The sequence below is a fragment of the Somniosus microcephalus genome, unplaced genomic scaffold, assembly GCF_052327205.1.
Source record: "Somniosus microcephalus isolate GS21.2 unplaced genomic scaffold, FLI_Smic_1.0 scaffold163, whole genome shotgun sequence".
Lineage (NCBI taxonomy): Eukaryota > Metazoa > Chordata > Chondrichthyes > Squaliformes > Somniosidae > Somniosus > Somniosus microcephalus.
The window spans coordinates 480,580-502,916 of NW_028225350.1; the positions used below are offsets into that span (position 1 = coordinate 480,580).

Sequence of the window (22,337 nt, forward strand, 5' to 3'; positions counted from 1 at the left end):
CCACGAGGATATTTGTCCCAGCTCTGTTGAGCTGCATCCTGTCCGGCCTGTACAGATCCCACCTCCTCCAGAATCGGCCGCAATTCCTCAGGAATCTGAATCCCTCCATCCTGCACTGTCTCTCCAGCCACACATTCATCTGCTCTATCCTCCTATTTCTATACTCACTCACGCGTGGCACTGGGAGTAATCCAGAGATTACTACCTTTGAGATTCTGCTTTTTAATCTCTTTCCCAGCTCCCTAAAATCTATCTGCAGGACCTCATCCCTCTTTCTACCTACGTTGTTGGTACTGATATGGACAACAACCTCTGGGTGTTCACACTCCCCCCCTCAGAGTGTCCTGCATCCACTCAGTGACATCCTTAACCCTGGCACCAGGGAGGCAACATACCATACTGGAGTCAGGTCTGCAGCTGCAGAAACGCCTGTCTGCTCCGCTAACTATTGAATCCCCTCCCACTATTGCTTTCCCTGTCTTCCTCCTCCACCCCTGTGCAGCTGAGACACCTGTGGTGCCATGGACTTGGCTCTGGCTGTACTCCACAGAGGAACCATCGCCCTCAACCGTACTCAGCACAGAATACTGGTTGGAGAGCGAGATGCACTCCAGGGACTCCTGCACTACCTGCCTGGTCCTCCTCTTCTGTTTAGCAGTCACCCATTCCCTCTCTGCCTGCAGACTCATTAGCTGCGGGGTGACCACCTGCTGAAACATCCTATCCACACAGCTCTCAGCCTCACGGATGCACCGCAGTGACACCAGCTGCTGCTCATGCTCCGAAACCCAGAGCTCGATCTCCTCCAGCTGATGACACCTCCTGCACACGTGGTTGTCCAGGACATGGGAAGCATCCTGGAGTTCCCACTATTTTGTTTTATTCATTCATAAGATGTGGGCTGCGCTTGCAAGGCCAGCATTTATTGCTCATCCCTAGTTGCCCTTGAGAAGGTGGTGGTGAGCCAGCTTCTTGAACCGCTGCAGTCCATGTGGTGAAGGTACTCCCACAGTGCTGTTAGGGAGGGAGTTCCAGGATTTTGACCCAGTGACGATGAAGGAACGGCCGATATACTTCTAAGTCAGGATGGTGTGTGACTTGGAGGGTTACTTGGAGGTGGTGGTGTTCCCATGCACCTGCTGCCCTTGTCCTTCTAGGTGGAAGTGGTCGCGGGTTTGGGAGGTACTGCCAAAGAAGCCTTGGCGAGTTGCTGCAGTGCATCTTGTAGATGGTACACACTGCAGCCACGGTACGCCAGTGGTGGAGGGAGTGATTGTTTAAGGTGGTGGATAGGGTGCCAATCAAGCGGGCTGCTTTGGTGTCGAGCTTCTTGAGTGTTGTTGGAGCTGCACTCATCCAGGCAAGTGGAGAGTATTCCAGCACACTCCTGAATTGTGCCTTTTAGATGGTGGAAAGGCACAGGATGTGCATCCGCTGGACCGAGTTACTCTGCCGTGCCTTTAATTATTTGACTATTAACTAACTTTTTTAAAGTAACTTAACAGAAATAAACTCGAGACGTAAAACAATCTCTCCCCAATCTGCTCCTTCCCTTGTGCTGAGGTCACTTACCCCCCTCTCTGACACTGGTGCTCCCTTCGGGCTTTTGGGCCTGTCTTTATCTGCGGCCGCTCCTCTTGCTGTCCCACAGCTCCGCTCTCGTGCCTATTAACTTGGGTTCTGTGGCTCCACTCCTCCTTTTCACTCAGACATCTCCACCACCTTCTTCCTCTCCACCAATTCCTGCATCCACTCTGCTTGTGAATCACTGCGTTTGCGAATCTCCCGGCTCTGTCTCCAAGCTCTGTGCTCAAGCTCAGTATTTGAAACAATGATCTCGATGCAGGAAATAGTGCACGGTATGTTAGTTCCAGGAGATTAAATCAAGGACACCATCACAATCAGCAAAGACCATGTCAAAGATCTGAACATTTCAAAGGGTTTCACATGCAGGACCTGTGGAGGAGTTGTACTAACCGCAACCAAGAAGTGTTAAACCATGCACACAATAACTGATTTCAAATCTTAAGGAAGAGAGTTCTTTCAAGGGTTGGTTGAAAGGAATTTCAGATGAGTGTAAAGTGAGAAACTGTAGTTCAGTCTATGACACCCACAAGCCATGTAGTCAAACAGAACCAGCTTGGGGTTAGATGTGGTAGCAGGTGAATTGTTGAGAATTGGTATAATCAAGAGTAAGAAAAGCCCAAAAATGGAGCAGTCAGTAACAGAACATCAATAAGCACGGTGGCATAGTGGTTAGCACTGTTGCCTCACAGCGCCAGGGACCCGGGTTCGAATCCGGCCTCGGGTGACTGTCTGTGTGGAGTTTGCACATTCTCCCCGTGGTTGCGTGGGTTTCCTCCGGGTGCTCCGGTTTCCTCCCACAGTCCAAAGATGTGCGGGTTAGGTTGATTGGCTGTGATAAATTGACCCTTCGTGTTAGGGGGATTAAATACGTGGGGTTACGGGGATAGGGTGGGATATGTGTTGGTGTAGGGGTTACGGGGATCAGGTGGGATATGTGTCGGTGCAGGCTTGATGGGCCGAAATGGCCTCTATCTGCACTGTGGGGTTTCTGTGATTCTGTGATTCTGTGAAGTCTCCTCTTATCATGGAGAAATCAAATATTCAATACACTGTGTTTGAAACAAAGGAGCATTATTCACTATTTATACAGAATATTAATCTCCAGCCCAGGTATAGGGGTTATTAAGATCAGCAAAAACACAATCTGACTGTATACTAGAGGTGGAACTATTACCATATTAGATAGGTGCAGACTAAGAATGATTTTGAAAAATTCAAAACTGTGTTTAGAATGCATGTACATAAACGCACAAAGTGTGGTGAATAAGGTTGGTGAGCTACAAGCACAATTAGCCATGCGGCAATATGATGTTGTGGCAATAACGGAAACGTGGCTTAAAAATGGTGAGGACTGGGCACTTAATATTCAAGGGTACAAGGTGTTCAGAAAGGATAGGGAAGGAAAAAAGGGAGGTGGGGTGGCAGTGCTGATTAAGGAAGACATTGTAGTGTTGGAAAGGGAGGATGTTCTTGAGGGGACAAGGACAGAATCCATTTGGTTAGAGTTGAGGAGCAAAAAGGGTATGATTCTGCTATTGGGGGTATTCTATAGGCCTCCAAATAGTGAGAGGGAGGTAGAGGAGCAAATCTGCAGGGAAATCGCAGAGATATGCAACAGCTATAGAGTGGTGATATTGGGCAACTTTAATTACCCAAATATCAATTGGGATAATGCTAGGTGTTAGGATAAAATTTTGGTTTAAAGGATATAAAGGGGTCCTCAATATTCAACCAGTATAAAACTGTCTGAAAGGTACCATTTAGTCTTGTTAGCTGGAAAACGAAATGCAAAGCACCATGGGATACTTGGCTATATTAACTCTTTTTAAACTAACAAGTAGATGACCAAGGACATTCCAAAGCTCTGCTCGTAAATTACCCTGAGTACAGGTTTGGAGGAGGCCTCTTGAAAGAGATAAGGCACAAAGGCACATTGATGAGACCTTTGCAGACAGGTCTTAGAGAATAATCAGCTGGCCCTTTTTGGCTAGGGCTTTGTTCAGCAAGGCCATGTCGTGCTGAAGATGCCTGCCTCCCTATTTTGATAAACAAGAATAAGAGATAAGCTCATGAATGCGAAGTTAGAATGATGCCTTTGCAGCTCATAAGCTTTTCACTGATGTATTCAGGGGGTACTCGAGTTCGAAGGTCAGGCTTAGTAATTGATTGATTAACCATGTAAACCAATGAAGTATCAATATTCCCATGTATACACCCCATTAGTAATAAGTGGGTGTTGTCTAATAAACTGTATAAATTAAGCTGTATTGTCACTTTTCCTCTGAAAACGGTGCCTCCAGCTGGGGTTGGCTGAGGTGGTTCTTCCGTGTGCACTCGTAATAAACTATTGATCTGGGTAACACCTGAGTCTGTTAGTTCTGTTTTACCATCCAGATTTTCCTCGCTTACAGCTTGGTGTCAGAAGTGGGATACCACTGGACTGATGATCGATCTTCCACAACGACATACACGGAGGGGTGAGTAGCAATATTTACCCTTAACGTGGCGGCCCACGAGGCGGATCGGGTGAGTGGTGTTATAAAGAACAGTGAGTGAAGGAGCAACAGGCTTCAGGTGTGGACCAATAGGATGCGTTTTAGGGTACAAACAGACCCGAGGAGTTTAGAAACTCTCGGGCGGGAAAAGCGCTAGGTGGGAAAAGTGCCGGGAAAAGCGCTAGGTGGGAAAAGCGCTGGGAAAAGCACTAAGGGGAAAAGCGCTGGGTGGCAAAAGTGCTAGGTGGTGAAGCGCTAGGTAAAAATCGCCGATGGCCAGTGTAGGGGGTTTCTCTTGCTCGTTCTGGTCTCCTGCCAGGCTTTGTGCAATAATTACCGTTGAGTGGTTCGACCCACTCTCCCCTACGGTTCTACACCTTGGACTTAGATGCAGAGAACTGTAGTGCAGAGAAAGGACTCAATAGACCAGGTTGAATAGCACGAAATGGATGCTTTTATTTTTAAACAGTTTGAAGCATTACAAAATACATGTCATAGGCACAGATTAAAGTAACTACAATCATGCACAAATTTATGAACTTGACTCTATGGAAATGGGGAACACACGGCATGTCGTAAAAGGGGAAACACATTACGATTTAACCTTACTCCCTCCCCTAATACCTAAACTAAGTTCCGACTTGAGGAACTCGGGATCATTCTCACCACTATCAGAATCGCAAAAAGGAGGGGTTCGCAGCCTTTCTGGCACAGCTTTCCGTCGTCATGTGGATTTGGAAACTTCTGGCGAAGCTTGTTTTTCTCTCTCTTTCTCAGGCGATGAGGCAGTCGACACAGCCTCGGTGAGCGCTCGTCATGGCTGAAATCCACCAAGTCTGTTGTGGATTTGGGTTCATGGAACAGAACAACACCTCGATGGGATGTTGAGGCACGGAAGTGCTAGGCCCGGAATGTCCTTTTTGCCGGCCTGGATCGTCGTTTTTCCCAAGGGTGTCTTCTCCTTCGGCCTGGGTCGTCGATGATCTCCCGACAACAGCACCCGGGCCACCCTCGTCATCTCCCCGTCGTGGCCGAGCCTTGTCTGGCTGAACACCGACCACGTTGTCTTTTCACCGAAATGATCCGTCTGAAGCGTCTTTAAAAGAAGAAGCGTCTTGATCGATTCCGAAGCTACCGAGGTAGAAGAGGCGTTGATGGACTTTTCAAAATCCATAGTTATACCCTTTTGGGCCAGCCTTATCTCCCACCAGATCATAGTCCAGTCTTTGTAATATTTTGGCGGGCAGAAATCTCTGCAGGGGCGCTTTGTCTTGTAACGGGAGCCGGTGATAACTTAACTGGCCTTCCTGGCCGATAATGTCTTTTAATGTCTTTTACATTGTCACCGTGACTCGGTTCGCATATTGATCGGTCTGGAGATTTCCCTTGATGGCTGTTAAACGGTTTCTCCTTTGTACATTAAATGGGTTTAAGTGTTCATTCATTGCCCGCCCATATCTTGATGGGCCCCATCCTGTTTGCCTGAAACTGTCTTGTACTTAGAATCCATTGAATATGTATGTTGTTTCCCTGAGTTTCGGCTTCCCGATACTGGCTTTCGCGGGCTTACTGTCTTCAATCCACAAGCCTGTCTGGCTTGCAGTAACAGAAATCAAATGGTCCAGAAACTGATCACGAGGCCCGGCGGCCATTTTGTATGCCCTTTTATCAAAGGTTTTTCTGTGCAAGCTTACTTTGGTCAATAAACTGTCTTATTTTATCCTGTTTTCTTGCGTGATTATTGCTGAAAATTTCAAATCTTACACCAGGAGCGAGCTGAGGGAGAGAGCTTAAAGAGAGTCTCTCTGGGGATAGGGGATCCCTGCGATACAAAAAAATCACCGACGGCCAGGAGGGAGCCGGGGGAGAGAGCTTAAAAGGTGCCTTTCTGGGGATAGGACATTCCTGCAAAGGGTTAAGTGTCGCCGATGGCCAGAAGTGAGCCAGGGGAGAGAGCTTAAAGAGAGTCTCTCTGGGGATAGGGGATCCCCGCGATACAGAAAAATCACTGACGGCCAGGAGGGAGCAAGGGTAGAGACTTTTTTTTTTTTTTTTTTTAAGGACAAACTTTCAGACAAAGGAATGTTGTAACTTCTTAAACATTCACAGCCAGGAAAATGTTCACACTCCAACACACACCTTCACACAAACTGAAATTCCAGCATATTCTCAAGGTTCGTTTCACTCAGCAAATCCGCTATCTCATTTGCCCCGGCACAGACGTCAATAACCTCCATGTTGGCAAAACCCGAAATTTATTCCTTTTTTCTTTTTTTTTTGTGTGTTTTAGCTCCATCCACTTCTCTGTGTTAAAATAAAAGCATTTAACCCTTTTGTCTTGTCTTGGATTTTGGAAGTTTTAAGAATGTGCGAATAAGATTGTGCCCCCAGAATTGGAAAAATACTTTGAACTAATTTAAGATAAGCTGGTGTGTAAAAAAAAAACTGAGAAGAACAAAAACAATTTGTTTAACAAAAGATTAAGTTCCAGCCTAAGATTTAACCTTGGAGTTGCGGTTGCTATGGTGAAATCTTCCAAAGCAGTTTGATTTGATTTGTTTAAATGTTGAAAAACGAATTTTCCTCCAGTTATATTCAATGTTTTTATAGAATTTTGGAAAGACATCTGAAGAAAGGACAATAAGAAATATGACGTAATTTACTGTTTTCTGCAAGCCTGTGCTATTTTGTTTTGTTTTGTCGGTTCATTGTTGATGCAGAGGATGGGCTTCGGCCTTGACGTTACAGTTGCCGGTGTGCCTGGAAGAAAATGAATTTGAATGTGAATGTTTGCAGGGCATGAGTGATTGTTTCTTTGTTGAAATGGCTTCCTTCTTTCTTTTCCAAGTGATATTGGTTGGTTGAAAGCGGGATTGGTTTGGATTGAATTGGAGTTATGAGGTAAATTAACCTATTAAAACCAGACTTTCATTGTGGCCACGGGGTGTAAATTGGTGTAGTCCGAATTGAATAAGATAACTCCGCTCCACAAGAACATCCGATAGTGGCAGGTCCCTCTACAATATTTGATTGACTATGGTACTGGGAGCCCTACAGAATGCGGGACAAAAGTTAAACCCTACAAAGGTACAGGTAGGGAAGGATGAAGTAATCTACCTAGGATACATAATAACACAAGGGAAGAGACAAATGCCCGAAGACAGATGGGAGGGGCACTAGGACCAAGCGGAAAGCTAGCAGGAGCTGCACGCAATCACTGGCTGCGTGCTTTGATTTCTCACAGTCCCGTACTTACAAGCAGCTAGAGATGGCAGCAGGAAGGGACCGCGCCAGAGAGGGGAGGGGGGTCAAGTAGGTATTAGGGCTATTTAATAATTGCCAGAACTTTATCCTAGAATATGCAGAAATGGCCCAGCCTATACAGGATTTGATCAAAGGGGGGTGCCCTTACAAATAGATTCCGACCAAGGAACGCACTTCACGGACAAAATACTGAAGGATATATGTAAACTAATGGGAATTAAACAAAAGTTCAACATACCCTATCGTCCGCAAAGTTCGGGCATGGTGGAACGCATGAACCGTACATTAAAGCAATCCAAGAAACAGGGCAATACATGGGCAGACAAGGGAGCCAAGGGAAAGGGAATCTGACCAATGAAGCCCAGGTGTTCGCGTTTAGTTAAAGTGTGAAAACACAACTGTCTTTTTCGATCGGGAAAGTTTTTTTTTTATTTACGTGAAGTGACGCAATTGCGTAAGGCTGATAAAGTTTTGCTCCACCTTCAAAAGCCTGCAAAGGAGTTAACCCTTTCCACTGACTGCTGTTTAAGTTCACCAAGCAACAACTTTAGTATGAAATTTAAAGATATTGGACATTATTAAATTTAAGTTTCTTAATGTTAAGTTAATATTTCCCCAAGTGATGGAAGGAAAATTATGATTTGATAAATGGAAGTTATCTTGTAAACTAATTGTATGATAATGTGCAACATGAGCTTGTACCGGTCGTGCTAGATTTAACAGATACGGCCTTACCTACGTGGTGTTCTAAGAAAACTCAACAATTATATTAACACCACCTAACTCAAGTGTTAAAACAAGGTGCGACATGGAATGGAGGTGGGCACCGTAAAAGAGATAGACAGATATGGAGACGTAAAAGGTCTGTGATAAATGGTGCAGCAACTGCCTTTAATATGGGTACCTCAGTTGTTAATACTATTGATTTGGCGACACTGGATCAAAAGGTTAGAGACCTAGGGTCTCGCATTAAAGCTGTATTACAAAAGACAAGTGAAAATACAGATAAAGAATTAACTGAGGATCAAACGCTGATCATACATTTGTAAAAGATAGCTACAGTGCTAGAAACACACGCCCAAACCATTAATAAATTAATAAAGGAAGAATACAATGCATCTCAGCAGGCAGCTGCTAATGACATATGTAGCACATATGGTAACTGGATTGTGGAACAAACCCGAGAAATGTGCGGGTTAGGTTGATTGGCTATGATAAATTGACCCTTAGTGTTAGGGGGATTAAATATGTGGGGTTACGGGGATAGGGTGGGATATGCGTTTGTGTAGGGGTTACCGGGATCGGGTGGGATATGTGTCGGTGCAGGCTCGATGGGCCGAAATGGCCTCTATCTGCACTGTGGGGTTTCTGTAATTCTGTGATTCTGTGATACAGGCAGGGGAAGTACCCTTATGGATAACAAATCAACAATTACGGGTGAACCTGACTGGTGGGCACAAGGGGGGTGGTACATCTAAACGGGCAGTGGCAGGCAGGAGCTTGACGGATTGCCAGTTGAGAGCAATGGTTCAGGTGAACCCCACACAAGTCGAATGTAAACCTGACGGGGGAGGGCTCCTAGGGTTGGTATTGGTAATACCGGTAACGGCACCCGAGGCCCAAGGACGAGGGGTGTACCAAATACAGAATATTGGGGTCGTGAAGGACGGAATGCACATATCCCATCACAATATGTTACCATATGCTGTAAAGATTAAAGGGAATTTGGCTGGAACAAAATTGGAGGGATGTGTTACTAGACACGTGTAGGGGGTTTCTCTTGCTTGCTCTGGTCTCCTGCCAGGCTTCTTGCAATAATTACCCGTGAGTGGTTCGACCCACTCGCCCCTACGGTTCTCGACCTTGGACTTAGGTGCAGGGAGCTGTAGTGCAGAAAAACTCAATAGACCAGGTCGAATAGCACAAAATGGATGCCTTTATTGAACAGTTCGCAACATTATAAAATACATGTCATATGCACAGATTAAAGAAACTACAAGCATGCACACATCTATAAACTTAACTCTATGGAAATGGGGAACACACGGCACATCGTAAAAGGGGTAACACATTACAACTACCCTTAACCCCCTCCCCTAGACCTAACTAAGTTTCGACTTGAGGAACTCGGGATCATGCTCACCACTTTAAGAATTGCGAAAAGGGGTTTGCAGCCCTTCGACACAGCTTTCCGTCGTCACGTGGGTTTGGAAAGTTCTGGCGCAGCTTGTTTTCCTCTTGGTTCTCCTGCGATGTAGGCAGCCGGTACAGCCTTGGTGAGCGCTCATCACGGATGAATCTGTTACCGATGTGACTTTAAGAACTGGATGCACATGGATGAATCCATTACCAATGTGATGTTGAGCCACTGGAGTGCCGGGCCCTGAGTGTCTTCTTCTCCGGCCTGGGTCGTCGATCTCCCGATGGTCTTCCTCGGGGCGGTACGCTGGTCCCAGAAAGCTTTCTTTATACAGTCATAATTGTCCTTCTGATTTGAAGCAGAGCTGGAGCACAGGGTGTCTTCTTCTTCGGCCTGGGTCGTCGATGATCTCCCGACAAAAGTACCCGGGCCACCCTCATCGTCTTCTCGTCGTGGCCGGGCCTTGCCTGCCCGAGCACCGAACACGGTCCGAACCGAAATGCTGCTTGGTTCTGATGGAGTCTGTCCCGAAGCGTTTTTGAAGCGTCCAAGAAGTGAAGCCAAAGTGAAGCTTACTCCTGGACTTTTTTTCAATCCACAGTTATACCTTTTTGGAACATTCTTATCTCCCGCCAAATCATAGTCCTGTCTTTGTAATAATTTTGGCGGGCAGAACTCTCTGCAGGGGTGTTTTGTCTTCATAACGGGAGTCGGTGATAGCTTAACTGGCCTTCCTGGGCCGATAATGTCTTTGCTTTGTCACCGTAACTCGGCTTGTATATTGATCGGTCTGGAGATGGCCCTTGATGGCTGTTAAACGGCTTCTCTTTGTACAGTAAATGGGTTAAATTGTTCATTCAATTGTCCGCTCATTTCTTGATGGGCCTCATCCTGCTACCCAAATCTGTCCTGTACTTATAATCTAATCAATATGTATACTCAGTTCCATGAGTTTTGGTTTCCTGAAACTGTTTTTTCGCGGGCTTTAATGTCCTCAATCCACAAGCCTGTCTGGCTTGCAGTAACAGAAATTCAAATGGTCCCAGAAGCTGGTCACGAGGTCTGGTGGCCATTTTGTGTGCCCTTCTGTCAAAGGTTTCTCTGTACAAGCTTCTTTTGGTCAATAAAGCTGTCTTATTAACCCTGACTTCTTGCGTGATTACTTATGAAAATTTCGCGAATCTTACAGTCCCTCCTGTGATACTGATAGCTTGCTTAAAGTATCAATAACCCTTGGTGAGCAAATTTTCCCTGATTCCTCACATCCAAACATTCCTAGTGATTAACTACCTATAACCCCCACGACACATGCAGTTCCCATTTCAGAAAATTACATTGTGTACAGTTGGACAATCATAGGCAGTGCTACCTTAAACTATAACACATTCATCTTTCAGATGTGAAGGGGCCGATACCCTTTACACCACCTGCATACACATTTTGTTAATCAAAATTAGAAAACCAATCAACGGTTACAACACAACAGTATTCATAACTCTAAATCATATAGTAACCAAAGCCAGGAGTGGAGGGACGCTTTATCCTTTAATACTTAGCAGCCTAAGCGGGGGTCTCTTCACCCACTCGTACATAGCGTTCTCTCCATTCTCCTGTGTTCTCGTGCCTCTGGAGGAGTTTGCCTCTCTTGCAATGCACGAACAGTAAATATATTACGATCAGAACCTGACACACTACTAGGATGTGGGATGCTGTTCTAATCCAGGGCGGGATCTCTATATTAGTGAACAGGTCCCACCATGGTGGGGTGACTATGTCTAACATGTCTTTGCCTATCTCCAATGTCTTCTGCTCTAGTGTGTAAAAATGCTTCTGTGAAACTATTACGGCTTTTAAAATCTTGGTGAGGTGTTCGGGGAGAGGGGGAATGACATAACCAAAATGAGCAACGAATCACTGTAAATCCGTGAAATTCTCTTTTACAGTGAGGTGAACAGTGGAAGGTACAGGAATGGGGACAATTCGCTGTTGTGCCGCTTGAACTTCAGCCCTGGGTTTGAAACAGAAACTGCTGTCACTGACCGGACACCACCCGTGCTGTCCGTGTTGGTAGTGAGGCGCTGCAGTGGTAACACATTATGCCCCACCTCCGATATATGCCACCTGCGGGGGCACATGGCCTTTTGCCATTGCCTCCATGGTGCAATTTACCGGCTTCGCGCTAGCGGCTCTGAACCCGCACTGTGGTTTTAAAAAGGCATTCAAGTGCTGGGGACACAGGATGATGTGTGCTCCCCGGCTTCGACACCCCGAGAGGTCGGTGCCTGTCATCGTACGCTCCCATCTGATGACATAAGGCGGGACCACTGTGTAACGAATGTGCGCACCCCCCTGAATGACTCCAATGTTCTCCACCCTGTATACCGGGGCGGGTTTTGCTGTGGGATCCAACACCGGCATCCTCACCACTATTCCCATGAAAGTGTGATTCGAGCATCCACAGTCCACTGGGACTGGGTACGCCTCTGCAGCTAGTCTGAGCTGGCACGGACTTAATGCATTCTCAAAAGGGTGGAGCGCTTGCAAGTGCTTATTGCTGATCCAGGACGGGACCAAACCTTTGCTTTGCGGAACACCTCCGTTCAGTCCGTAAGGGTGACCCCGAGCTTCCGGTCGCCTGTCATTTTAATTCACCACTCCATTCCCACTCGGACCTCACCGTCCTTGGCCTCTTGTATTGTTCCACGGAAGCTCAACGTAAACTCGAGGAACAGCACCTCATCTTCCGATTAGGCAGTCTGCAGCCTTCCGGACTCAATATCGAGTTCAACAATTTCAGATCATAAGCTCGGCCCCCATTTCATTTTCTCTTGTAATTGTTCCACTCCTTTCCCCCCCCCTTTCCTTTTGTTTCTCTCTCACACCTGGCAGCTATCTTTTGCCCTGCCAGTACACTTTACACCTAATCCCAGCCTATTACCATCTCGTCTAGCTTCTAATCTCTTTTACTTCTTTTGTTTCTTTTATTCTTTTGTCCGATCGCAGCCCTGCCTCCGATGTAGTTTCTTTTCTTTCCAGTTTTGAAGAAGTGTCCAACCCGAAACGTCAACTCAAATTTCTCTCCACGGATGTTGCCTGACCTGCTGAGTTTTTCCAGCATTTTCTGTTGTTATTTCGGGACCAAACCTTGTGTTAAATCCTCCAGATTACTGCGGCCCTCGCCCAGTAACCACGCCCCATAAAGCACACAAGCCTCGTTCTGTGCTGCCTGATCGGACGCATTCCGATCCTCCCGAATGAGTGCATTTACCATTCTAGCGTGTTTCTCCAGCTCAGCGATTATCTCTTTTAAATGTAGTGTCATGGCCTGTTTAGTGTCCGTGTGTAGATAAAGACACTGAAGACAGGAGTTGGTTCATAGGTATTTACTAAGCAAGTCTGGGGGGGGGGGGTTCTAAAGGATATACACAATACACAGGCTTATATAGCCCAAGTGGCAATTACCGGCATTACGCACACCTGGGGCTCTTAAAGGCACATACACCACAATTGCTCTTAAAGGCACATACACCACAATTCCTCCCCTTCTAGCTAACTGGTACATCATATTTTAAGTAATTATTAATTACATGTTATATGCTAAATAATATACATTGCTGTATTAATTAATTATAAGTTAGTCTCTCAGGGGGCTTCCTGACTCGGTCCGGATAACGCCTCGGGGGTGTAGTAGTTTCTGGTGGTGTAGTAGGTTCTTCTGGCAAGGCTGATTCGGCTTGAAGGCCAGTGTCGGGTTCATCGGGTTCCAGTATCACCGGATCGGAGGTAGATATGGGTATCTCTACTTCATCGTTAGATGTATAGCGTGGTGGTGTAGGTTGTCCCTTTTCGGATGACTTGATGATTTGGTCAGCATGGCGCCTTATTATGCTTTCTCCGATGTCCACGGTATACATCAGTGGTCCTAGTCATGTGCAGATTGTTCCAGGCTGCCATTTCTTGGTACGGTAGTCCCGGGCCAAAAACGGTTGGCCTATCTGGAAGGCCCTAGTTGGCCTTTCATTCATGCCCTGAAACTGCCGGTTCTCCACGTCCCTTCGGATGTTGGGCTTGACCAAATCCAGCTGGCATCTTAGGTTTCTATTGTAGAACATCATGGCGGGAGTTTGGTTTGTAACCATATGTGTTGCATTCCTATATGCAAATAAGAAGTTATCCACCTTGTGCTGAAGTTTTATGTCTTCATTACCCATGGCCTTTATGGCCTTCATAAAGGTCTGGACAAACCTTTCAGCCAATCCATTGGTGGCGGGATGGTATGGGGCGGACGTGTAGTGCTTTACCCCATTGTTCTTTAAGAACTTTCTGAATTCTTCGGACACAAATTGCGGTCCATTATCAGAACATATCTGTTCCGGCAGCCCATTCCTGGCAAATATGGTCCTTAATACTGTGATGGTTTTTTCCGTGGTGGTGGAGGACATCTTTATTACTTCCGGCCACTTGGAGTGTGCATCAACTGCGATTAAGAACATTGAGTCCATAAATGGACCAGCAAAGTCGATGTGCACCCTTTGCCAGGTAGATGAGGGCCACTCCCATGGATGTAGAGGGGCCTGTGGCGGAGCATTTTGGACCTTCTGGCATCCTAGGCAGCTCTTGATCATGTCTTCGATGTCTCCATCGATACCTGGCCACCATACAAACACCCTAGCTAGGTTCTTCATTTTCACTCCACCCAGATGCCCCTCGTGAAGCTCCTTTAGCACTTTATCCTGGAGTTTGGGTGGAATCACCACTCTGGATCCACACATCAAGGTTCCTCGGCACACTGACAGCTGTTCTCTTCTTTGCGAGAATGCTGGCAACAGTGGTTCGCCATGTGCTGGCCATCCCTTCATTGTTAGACCCGTGAGAGAGTAGGGTCATTTCTGGTCTCCCTTTCAATGGCAGCATTTGTCACCGGTAGACATTCCACTATGGTAGAGTGGAATATCTCTACTGGGTCTACTGTAGGTGCCTCTTCTATCGTTGGCAACAGCAGGCGCGATAAACCATCAGCATTCCCATGCTGTTTTGACCCTTTGTATTCAATGTTGTATTGGTGTGCCCCTAGAAAAAGGGACCACCTCTGTAGTCTTTGTGCCGTCATAATGGGGACACCTTTCTTAGGGTTGAATATGGAGATGAGGGGTTGATGGTCAGTCAGCAAGGTAAATTTTTGTCCGTGTAGGTAATGGTTGAATTTCTTCACTCCCCATACCAGGCTGAGTGCTTCCCTGTCTATCTGGGAATAGTTACGCTCAGCTGAGTTCAACGAGCGTGACGCAAAAGCTATCGGCCGTTCCGAGCCATCAGGGAATCTATGGGACAATACCGCTCCTATGCCGTAAGGGGATGAATCGCACGCCAGTCTGATTGGTAGTGATGGGTTGTAATGAGCCAAAACTTTCTCGGATGTGATTAAGTCTTTACATTTATGGAAGGCACGTTTACAGTCTTCGTTCCATTTCCAAATCACTCCTGTGTGTAGAAGATCATTAAGAGGGTGTAGAATAGTTGATAGGTTCGGTAAAAATTTATGATAGTAATTTATTAATCCCAGGAATGACCTCAATTGTGAAACATTTTCAGGTGCTGGGGCTTTTATAACTGCTTCAATTTTTTCAGGTGACTTATGCAACCCTTCCTTATTAATTATGTGGCCACAATATGATATCTGATTTTGGAAAAATTCGCACTTGGGGCGATTTGCTCGTAGGCCCCGTTCTTTCAGCCTAGTGAGCACCTGCTCCAAATTGGCAAGGTGCTCGTTGTCGTTTTCTCCTGTTATAAGGATGTCGTCTAGGTAACACTGAGTCCCCGGAATCCCTTGCAGGACTTGCTCCATAGCTCTTTGCCAGATAGCTGGAGCTGATGCTACTCCAAAAACCAGTCGATTGTACTGGTACAGGCCTTTGTGTGTGTTTATTGTGAGATACTTTTTAGAGGTCTCCTCAACTTCCATCTGTAGATATGCCTGTGCCAAGTCAATTTTTGTGAAACGTTTTCCTCCGGATAGTGAGGCGAAAATATCTTCTATTCTCGGAAGAGGATACTGTACCATGTGAAGGACCGGGTTTACAGTCACCTTAAAGTCCCCACAGATGCAAATTTTTCTCTGTTCCTCAGAGTTATTTTTCAATGCTTTTTTCATGACTGGAACAATGGGTGTTGCCCATTCGCTCCAATCTATTTTGGATAATACGCCTGCCTTTCCAAATTCTCCAGCTCTGCCTCGACTGCCGGACGTATTGCGTATGGCACCGGTCTTGCCTTAAAATTTTTTGGAATTGCTGCATCTTCCACTTTTATTGAGGCGGTGATGCCTTTCAAGGTTCCTAGTTTCTCTTGAAACACTTCTTTGGCGTTGGCCAAGATGTCTTTTAATCGTTCAAGTATGATGTCATCCTTGTTTTTTTCCTTACTGGTCACCGTCAGTGCCTGAATGGAGTGCCAGTCTAAACGTATCTTCCTTATCCATTCACGTCCCAACAACGGTGGACCACCATCTTGTAGAATGTATAAATACAACTTTTGTATTTCTTTGCCGTTGTATACCACAGGCACCTTTATTTTTCCTTTGGGGTATACTTTCTGCCCCGTATATGTTTTTAAGATAATGGATGTGTCTTTTAGAGGTATATGCGAAAATAGCCTCTCGTAATCTCGTCGATTTATTACGGTTAGAGCTGATCCTGTATCTCGCTCCATTTTAACTGGGGACCCTGCTATTATGAGGGTAACCCAAATGGTCTGGTAATCTTCATTGGCAATTACATTATGTAATTTGAGAGAGCTTAGTCTCTTGTTCCCGGAGTCGCTATCGCTCTTCTGGTCTTTGGAGCTACTGTCCGTCATCATTTGTACCTTTCTGTGCTTTTCCTTATTGATTCTTTTCCCGTTAGTGGATTTTTTATTTTCAGATCGGCATACATGTGGAATGTGTCCCATCTTTCCGCATCGCCTGCATGCTTTTTCTTTGAACCAGCAATCCCTCTGGTCATGGTTGGATCTGCCGCAGCGATAACATCTCTTGAAACCCCGTGTCATTTCATGGGTGCCGAAGTCCTGTGGCCTTCGTTGTATCTTTGCCGCTCCTATTGCACTGAAAGGCTTGTCCAGTGTTAAATCTTTTCCAGAAGATACCTTTTTTTGTGTTTCTACACTTAGGGGATCGCAGGTGAATTTGTCTTGCAGAGAATCTGCCTCGAATTGGCAGTGTAGGGTATCAACAATCTCCTCAAAATTCTTGTCCATCGGTTCGGCTGGAGTGATTAAGTTGCGTAACAGCTTGTATGTTTCTGCGCCCATTAGATCCAGAAGCACTGAAGCTTTTTTTTCATCTTCTATTCCATTTGCGGTGCAAAACACCTCCACTCTTTCTACATATGTGGTCCAATTCTCTATCTTGTTATCAAAAACATCAATATTGCCAAAGTTAGGCTCTGTTTCATTATCAAAAGCATCCACATTGCCAGACTTAGGTATTTCAAAAAAAAGATATAGCGCTTCCCCCGCTTTTTTCTTCTTCCCTGTAGCAATGATATGGCGCTTCCTGCGCTTTCCCGCCGCTGCTACCGATAACAACGCTGTTTTACTGTGGTTTCCGTTTATTCACTGTTGGAGACTCGTTCCCGACGGAGGTCTGAACGCTGACCTGCTTGCCACGCCGGCCGTCTCCCGAGTGCACCCTCCCAGTCCGTTATTGCTTGCCTCCGATTTTGCTGCCTGTCTCAGCTGTAGAGCCCGACACTGGAGCCCCAGCCTGACGCCCAGGAAGGATTAGCGCAGTACCTGCCACCAGCTTGGACAGCTGGTGAAACCACAGTTTCTATAACTTCCTTGAGTCTTCTGGACGCTGGAGGAATCAATGTCCTTGAGGTGCTGCCGAATTACAGGTAAGTCCGTTTCCACTTCGTCGCCACTGTAGTGTCCGTGTGTAGATAAAGACACTGAAGACAGGAGTTGGTTCATAGGTATTTACTAAGCAAGTCTGGGGGGGGGGGTTCTAAAGGATATACACAATACACAGGCTTATATAGCCCAAGTGGCAATTACCGGCATTACGCACACCTGGGGCTCTTAAAGGCACATACACCACAATTGCTCTTAAAGGCACATACACCACAGCCTGGTCCTCATGTAGCTCAGAGCCCACTACCTTATTTTCGTTTGTCAGTATGTTCTTTAACTGGGCCTTTAGACCATTAACCTGTGTCTGCAGCTCCATGTTGTCTAGAGCATTGACGACAGATGTCCCGGTACTAAAAGCAGTGAAAATGTCATTTACAGTACCCCTTCTTTGCCTTCCTACCCGATCCAAAACTTCCTGTGGTGTGGTGTACAATTTGGCTTTGTCGATGTCGGCAAAGTCAAATTCATAAAATTGTCTTAACATCCTGGTTAACAGAACCTGGTACAATTGCTCCGTTTCCTTGGGCCACCACTCCGGCAATCGTACCTCAGTGAGGTTTAAAATCACTGAGGCCACCGCGTAGTGTACCCCTTGGTACAGCATCTGACCGGTGGGTACCAACACTAAACCGTTCCCGGGTCCCTTTGTGGTGGTGGGGCACCCTTCCTTCTGGGCTAGTGCTACTGGAATCGTGGGCAGGGGCTTGCGTGGGCGGGTGATGCGTTCAGTGGCGTTTACCAGAATCGGGGAGAATGGGGCTCCGCACGCCCGGGTGCTGACGTCCGACCTCATCCCTTTCCCTTCATCTTGCCACTGCCTCTGGAAAAAGATGGATATGCCTTTGGGGCAAATGCGCTTCGAACCCCACATGCAGACATATATCCCTTCATCTGGTTCCCACCATTTGTCCCAACACACACGTAATTGTCCGTGAGTCCCTGTAATTGTCCGATGGGTATTGTTACCCAGTCGCTCCCACTCGATTGTAGAGTTCTTCATATTCTTTCCCAGCTTTCGGAGCCACCACCATCTACTTAGCGGTACGTTCCCATTACACACCAAACAGATCATCTTTCCCACAGTAACGCTGACTCTGGGTGCAATGATCCTCACCCGAGGGCACAGTAACAAAGTCTCTTGGTAGGCAAACCCGGATTTGCTGGAGTATTCAGTAGAATTCGACCCCAGCCATCCTGGCCATCTCCCTTGGTGGAAGTAGGTGGCGGTTTCCTCAACCTCTCACTTCCCCGTCCCATCCATCACGATGGGGGCTCTGTCCCCGGAGCATCCGAACACGATGACGTCCTTGGTGCGGCCTCGGTAGGCCAACCCGCACCCTATCGCCGCGAGCACCACGAGAATCCTCTCCATTGTATCCCTGGTTTCTGAAAACGATAAGATGATGTAGCCAGGCTCCCTATAGGTGCTGGCCTAATTAAACGGACGCTCGGGTCCCCTGACCCTGCTTCCAAACATACACACACACTGGGCAGACTTCGAAAACTACCGTTTAAAACAACCCCATCATCTTAAACTTTACATGTCTTAAACTAACATTAAAATTACTCAACTTAACTTATCATTACCTAAACTTATGTACAGCGCCGCCCTCCTTCGGGTGGCCTACCTAATTCCTGTGAGGGCTGCAGCGTTCTGCCCCCTGTGGCGGGGCTGCACTGACCTTCGGCTTTGATCCCCCGCAGCCTGTCGCTGCTGCTGAACGGGAATCGTGTCTTTCCTGGGCTTTCTGAAGTCGGCGTCTACTGGGAGTGGGTGACTCGGGCCAAGACCTCACAGGCTGAGGCGTTCGGGTCGACCTACGAGGGAGCGCCTTGGGCGATGCTCCCAGGGCTAACGGACCGGGGATCGGGACCTTCAGCATCGCAGCCTGTGGTCCCACCACAGCTGCCGGCTCCGGCTCCCCTCCCTCAGGCTCCACCCCCCCGGGGCCGGGATCTGTGGCATCCGACTCCCCTCCACCTGTCCCCACAGGTGGTGAGTCTCTGCCTCCAATCCCTACCTCCCCTAAGCTCGAGTCGGGGTCGGGACCTTCGGCCTCTGACTCCTCCTTCTCCTCCGTGATCGGATCCGGGGCGGGGTCGAGCTGTTCGGGCTCTTCCTCGTCCGAATCCCAGATCAACGGGGAGACCTTCCACTCCATTGGGATGACTCCTCCCCTCACGCAGGCTACAGTTCCAGCCTGTGTGATCTGTGACCCTGTCTCAGGCTGAGGATTTCTGTCCTCAGACCTGGCCCCGGTTTTTGGCCCTTGTGCACCCGGCTTAAACAGTTTACACTGGTTAATGTGAAACCATTTAGTACGTTGGGGCACCTTCACTGCGTAGACCATGGGGCTGGCCTTGTCTACAATGCTGTAGGGCCCCATGTACAGTGGTTCTAGACTCTCTACTCGGGCATAGTTCCTAACCATGTCCTGGTCTCCGACTTCCCACTCTTGCTTCTTATGGGGTTCCAGCAACAGTCGATTGCCCTGATGCTGTCTCCCCATGTTCCCAGCCGCTTGCTCATAAACCTGTTTCAGGCACTCCAAAAGGGTTTGGACGAACTTGTCCCGATTCACCTCTTGGAGCTGGCCCTCAGTGAGCACCGGGGCTACTACATGGGTGGGTGTTCGCATGATCCTCCCAGTCATTAACTCGTGCGGGGAGTACCCCGTACTTTTGGACTAGCTGGCCCGGATCCCCATGAGGACTAGAGGCAGGATCTCTGTCCATTTCTTGGGCGAGCCCATTGCCTCTTTCCTCAGCTTTTCCTTGAGGGTCCGGTTCATGCGTTCAACAATCCCGGATGATTGGGGATTGTGCGCTACGTGCCACTTCCCTTCAATGCCCAAGAGCATGAAGGTGTTCTGCATCACTTGGCCGGTGAAATGACTCCCTTGGTCGGACTCCACAAACCGGGGGAGCCCCCACCGTGAGAACACTTCCCGGATCAAGATCTTGGCAGTACCCAGCGCCGTAGCTGTTCTACACGGGATGGCTTCTACCCACTTGGTAAACACATCCACCAGGACAAGGCAGTACTTATAACCTCCCTGGGCGGTGGGCAGGGGCCCTATGTAGTCGACCTGTATCGACTGCCATGGTCCCTCTACCCTCCTGATGTGCCCCATGGGCTCCTTCCTTTTCTGGGGGTCTGGGTTGTTTGCAGCGCACACAAGTCAGCTTGCACAGAACTCGCGGACATCGTCTCGAAGTCGCGGCCACCATCCCGCCTGCTCTACCCGTTGCCAGGTAACCTCAGGCCCGGGGTGTCCTGCCCCTGGACACTCATGGGCCAGTTGAAGGAATTCCCTCCAGTGCTGCTGCGGCACAACCCACTGTTTCTCTCGGAACAACATGCCTTCCTTGATGGAGAGGGCTGCCGTACTGTATGGACCCTTTACCTGCTTGCCCTCAGTGATGGCATTGAGGACTGTTTTCAGGGCGGGATCCAGGGTTTGGACGGTCTTTAGGTCTAGGGGCGGTGTCACCCCTGTGTTCCCTGGAGTCCCCTTCCTGCCTCGGATCGCTGCCACGGGTCCGGGTCCATAGGGGTCCCAGAAATTGCCGTTGCGGGCACCCTCCCTGGCTAGCGCATCCGCCTGCTGGTTGCCCTGACTGCGGGATTCTGTGGTGGAATGAGCCTTCACCTTGTGGATGAACACTTCCCCTTGCTCCCCCACTGCTGTCAGGATCTTTTCCAGCAAGGGCTTAACTGTTAAAGGTCGTCCGTCTGCGGAGGTGTATCCGCGATGAGACCAAATGGCTAGGTATTCCGTACACGAATTGCATGTGAACATGCTGTCCGAGCAAATCGTGTATGGGGTTGGGAAGATCTCGGGGTGGGTAACCACGTACGCCACCGCGGACAGTTCAGCCTGCTGTGCGCTCATAGTGCTGGGGAGCCTAATCGCCAGGGCAATGTTTGCCGCGGGGTCATAAACTCCACACCCTGTGAGTCGTTCGCCAGCAGATACCGTGCTAGAATCATCTCCGTAGATCTCGCGGCCTGTGGGGTGTATCCCGGCCCATAAACCTATGTTCATCTCCCATACCCCTTCGACGGAATACCGATGGGCTGTTCCGGGATATACCAGGTTGGCCGCGAGCTTCGGCTCGCAAAGACCTTTAACTTTGAGATCCATCTGAGAAAGGAGGAGGGTCCAGCGCGCAATCCGAGCGCTGCTTACAGTCCCATCCTTAATCCTTACATCCAGAAGCATCTTTGTGGGTGTGTGGTGGGTGAGGAGAGTGATGGGAGAGGTTCCTGTGAAGATCACTGATCTGTTCACAGCCCAATGCGTGGCCAGGAGATGCCGTTCGCAATTGGAAAAACTCCTCTCCACATCCGTAAGCACCCTGGAGGAGTAGACCACTGGTCTCTGCTTGCCGTGTTGCTCCTGGAGCAGCACGGCACTCAGGCTGTCTCCACTGGCGGATACTACCAAGAAAAACTCCTCCCCCCCATCTATGGCCCCTAGGGCTGGCGCGGTCTGCAGGTCCCTCTTCAACTTCTCGAATGCTGCCTGACAACCCTCGTCCCAAGACCACTCGACTCCCTTGTGTAAGAGTCGGAGTAGCAGGGCTGCTGTGGCTGCATACTCCTCGATGAAGTCTCTGCTGTACCCGGTCAGTCCCCAAAAGGACCTCACACCCGTTACTGTGTTAGGAATCGGCAAATCTTGTACCGATTCCCGTCTAGCCTTATCTATGGCTCTTTCCCCAGCGCGGATGGCCAGACCCAGGAATTTCACCTCCTGCTGGCCGATCCGTGCTTTCTTTGGGTTTACTTTAAAACCCTTCCTTTCCAGTAGCTCCAATAATTCGGCTAATAGTGGGCCGTACTCCTCCCTTGAATCGGTGAACAGGAGCAAGTCGTCCACATACTGCACTATCTGATTGGGCTGGCTAAATTATTTTAAACTTCCTGCCAT

General features: G+C 48.0%; 1 long non-coding RNA gene across 1 annotated transcript; it reads left to right on the forward strand.

Moving 5' to 3' along the window:
- The first annotated feature begins 3,891 nt into the window (after positions 1 to 3,891).
- On the forward strand, positions 3,892 to 5,802 carry LOC147082169 (uncharacterized). Its single transcript, XR_015076251.1, has 2 exons — positions 3,892 to 4,064; positions 4,860 to 5,802. It is a non-coding gene; the product is annotated as an uncharacterized LOC147082169 (long non-coding RNA).
- Positions 5,803 to 22,337: the final 16,535 nt, after the last annotated feature.